Here is a 4,458-nt window from a genome sequence, read left to right as displayed (position 1 = left end):
TATGTCAGACAGTTTACGTACTTTATCTATGCTTCCATGTCTTGCATACATGCTCGCAAGCTACACCAGTCATTTCATCCAAAAACATTACTCCCTATGGATTTTTCTGTGATGCTTGTCAACGTTTGGACTTTAGATGGAAGTTTGGACAAAAAATTTTTTAACAAACATCATGGCTGCATTTTGTCAAGCAGATCATAGGCAACTTCTAGCTTATGGAACTGGTATTGACGAGTCTCTTTGTTTTCTCACCATAGATCATCTTTCGTCTCATTTCTGACTTCACATGTCTATTTAAGCTATCCAGTACAATGATCTGCATATAGCATACCCTGATTGGTGTTGGGAGCACTGAATCTACAAGACTCTCTTTTATCTTAATAGCAAGAGGTGGCATTTGACTCATTATTCAAGGCATATCTTTCATATCATTCAAAACTCCAAAAATGTTGTTTCAAGCCTGATAGGGGAGGTCAATGTTCTCTCGAATTCTATAAGATGCAATATTTTCTGTAATTTGTTCAAAGGCCTTTGCATTTTGTTCCAGAAGTTGCCTCGTACTACCACCAATTTGTTCAAATGACAATACTCCTTCATTGTCCAAGGAAGGCATTGCTGATGCAAATGTGACCATATTTGATTGTGACAGTAAATGACCAGGTTGCTTTGTTGAGGGATTCACATATTACTCCTTTCTATCCTTTGGCTTCTTCGTCAAGTTTTGTTCATCAGCCTTTCTTCACTTCCCATTTTCTTTTTTTTGACATACATCTGTACCTTAAAGCCACGTCTTGCATAGTTTTATCTTAAAATAGTGCAACAATTTTGATATATTTTACCAAACTTGATTCACTTGCATATTGTTGAAGTTTCTCTTCAAGTATGTTCTGTTCATCCATAGTCCATTCCAGCACTACCCCGAGGTCATGTTTAAGCGCTGTTGAAGCGTCTGAATTCCCACTACCATTACCTGCGGTTCCTTTTGAAGGCACTGCAGTGCTCTAGTTCACAATATTTCCATTGAAAGAAGAAGACCCTTACTGAACTAGTACACAGCCCAATATTTTACGAAAAACCTCAAACACTTCAGCACTCTATCAAAAGTTTACGTGCGTATTTCATCTCCTCACAAGAAAATGTGAGTGCTACCATGAGACTGGGATTAATGTCAAATCCAAATGACACCTATATAATTTGTGAGGATGGCCTTCCCTACAGATAGAACCAGGCTTCATCATTATATCTGTGAATTTTATTTCCAGTGGGCTGTTGTTTTAAAGTTGGAGTTTGGGTAGGAAAGTTCGGGTTAGAATTACATTAAAGAGTTTGAGTACATAGTGAGAGAGTATTTTAGTACACGGAGAGAGCAAGTTTGTGTGAGAGAAGATAACCCAAACCTGTACTTCTATCTAGAAGTTTTGGAACGTAGAGAGGGGTAGTATGGGGAGAAAGCAATCCAAACTCAAACCCGAACTTCTCTCTAGAAGTTAAAGTACGAGGAGAGAGGAAATGTTTGAATAGTAGAAAATAATCTCTCTTCATCTTCCCAAAATAACTTAATTAACTCTCTCATAAAAATTATCCAGGTAACACTATGAAAGGGTCAAAATCTACCTGTTTAGATAATTTGTTTGAATTTATTAAATAAATTACAATTTATAAAAAATAAATTTAGATTTTTTAAATAAATAATTAAATAAAGAGCATTTTAGTTCTTATATAGACGTCGTCATTAACCATGATAATATGTTTGGAGTGTTTAATTGCACCTTACGTAGGGGACAAAGCCACAACTCGCTAAACTAAAAAGTAAAATGAAACTAGCACTTACACAAAAAAAGGAGGTGTAATGGTCGTGTCAATAGTAATATATACTCTATGATTTGTTGTAGAAGAAATATAAGGAAAGTTACTTCTAAATCTTAGTAGGGCAACTTGAATATGTTCATTTTGGAGTGAACATATCGAGGGTAAACGAAAAAAATGAGTCATGAAACTACCAAATTCTGAATTCTCATAGATATATTCTTAGCATAAATTTAAAAGAAATTTGTCATTAGGTATAGAGTAGATACAATGTTAACTTGGTCCTTAGAACAACTTAACCAAGTACATCGAGAACTATTTTCAGTTACTCACAATTTTACTCTACATAGTCAACAATGTTTGAATTTGTGCATTTCCTCCAACTATCAAGCCTTCATAAGAGTATATATCTTTAGGGAATGATGCAAGTGGTACATATGCCTTGTAGTGAATGACACAACTTCAAAACCAACTACACAATAGAAGAAAAATATGTTTGAAAGTGTTTGTAGATTTTGAAGTTCGTGTTCTATTATCTGGTTAACTATGGCATCCACATTATTCATCGGTACACTTTTCATCCAACATTCAAAGTTTTGAAAGGATAGACAACAGATGTAGCTTTTGGAGCACATGGCATGTTTCCTATGCTCCTATATCACACTTGGCAACTAAGTCTTATGAATTTCCCCTATGTTATTAGGGCCAGTATGTCTTCTGATTAATAGCACTTTGAAAAAAATAAATTATGATTTAACCACTCCATCGTATTTCTACTGACAAATCAATAACCAAAGTCAACTTGACAAGTAGAGATATTATGACTTTTCAAGATTGAATATTAGGGCCATTTGGTTGCCGAAATTAGATAGGAATTGACATTTGTAATTCCTAAAAACTTCTAATCTGTTGTTTGGGTGCACAAAATCAGAATTGGAATTGGAAAAAATAGAATATGGTATCCCCATTTACCCTCAAACCCAAGATTTGGTATTCCGTCTAAATAGGTGGAATTGCTCCAATTCCCATTTTAATTCCAATTTGCCAAAAACTTGGATTACATATGAATTGAAATGAAAAACTTTTGAGATCTTATTTTTTCCAATCTAAATATCTTTTGTGAATGTCATTGTTGAACAAAATGTTTTCCATTGCAATCTGAATAGAATTTGCATATCATTTTTAGGCACTCTTTTGGTTTTTGCACGTTTGGAATTAATATTCCCAGCCTCGACAACACTTGTTGCAGCTCTTCGCAATTGATATATCTATCTTTATTCTCATCAAAAACTTTGAATGCCTCCAACAAATTGTCTAACTCATTTTCTTCTTCACCTTGTTCCCAGTTAAAGATGAAGTTATATAGATCAATGGCCACCCTTAAACGTCACACACTAAGGAAGAAATTAAGCTTGAAAAAATAAGTCAACTTTGACTATTTGACCATTGTTACTTGCAATTAATATCAAGTCTTCTTCCAATGTTACAATTCCAATCTTGTTTGTGAATTGATAGATCTTGCTGATTGTAACGACTCCATTGTCATTTTTTGGAGTTCCCTAGTAGCTATTATAGATTAGATTTGTATTCAAATAGTTTCATATGCTTGGATAGTTTATGTTTTATGTTGTAGTGAAATGCAAGAAAGAATGATTGTACACCATACTTTTAGTAATGTTTTACATCTAAGAAATGTTGTAGGTCTTTGGGCTTATGAATGAATTTCATGAGGTATTGTACATGAGACAAAATGCTTCGAGAAGGAAATTGAGCTATATGTTGTGTGAAATGAGGAACCCCATTGATTACTGTTGGTGTTGTGACTCTGACCACATTAATAACATAATAAGGCTCACTGGCTGCACCATTGGATTTGGAGGACATAATGAGAAATTTTATATAGTTTCTGATCCCAATGACAATGACCTTGTCAATCCCCGACCAAGAACTCTTTGCCATGTTGTTTTTCAAACTGAGCCACTATGGATTATATTCCAAAGAGATATGGTTATTTAGCTAAAGGAGGAGCTTTTCATGAACAATTATAAGACTATTGACAAGAAAGGATCCAACGTTCATATTGCAAATGGATCTTGCATTACAATGCATTATTTGAACAACATCATCATTCATGGAATTCATAATTCATATACACGACTCTAACCGTGTGGGAAATGTCAAATGTAAACTATCTAAGTCGTATGCCATATTTTTGAGTTTGAACCAAACAAGTTAAGAATAACAAATTCAAAATATCAAATAGTTTAAATCAAATGGTCCCAAAACAAAACCACAAAACCATAATCTGAATTTCAAGTTCCAAAATCCCAAATCCCAAATCCCAAATTCCAAATTATATTCCAGCAACCAAATGAATCCTTAATTAAATTTCATATAACTCATTAATTTTTAATTCTTGGTTGATCCAAATAGAGCTTTAGTTGTGTTATGGAGTGTTTATACTTTATGTGGTTCCTTGCAGTGTTTCCTTGTTTGAATCCCATCAAAGTATAGTGGTGGGTTAGTTTTGGGTAAGAATAGAAAAACAATAATATTTGTTTTCTTCTTAGATTAAGAAGGTGCCATTAGAAATGGTTGTTAATGTAGTAGTAGATATTAATGAGGAAGACAACTAAACTCAAAGCTAACTGT

The 4,458-nt window shown here is 33.8% G+C and overlaps 1 pseudogene; it reads right to left on the bottom strand.

Moving 5' to 3' along the window:
- Window positions 1-208: 208 nt before the first annotated feature.
- Window positions 209-1,152, bottom strand: LOC149567026 (uncharacterized; annotated as a pseudogene).
- Between the last annotated feature and the right edge of the window lie 3,306 nt (window positions 1,153-4,458).

The sequence above is a fragment of the Cupressus sempervirens genome, chromosome 3 (genome assembly GCF_028749045.1).
Source record: "Cupressus sempervirens isolate cs-2001-9-10 chromosome 3, ASM2874904v1, whole genome shotgun sequence".
Taxonomy (NCBI): domain Eukaryota; kingdom Viridiplantae; phylum Streptophyta; class Pinopsida; order Cupressales; family Cupressaceae; genus Cupressus; species Cupressus sempervirens.
The sequence above is the reverse complement of the archived record's forward strand: the minus strand, read 5'-3'. Positions and strand labels throughout refer to the sequence as shown.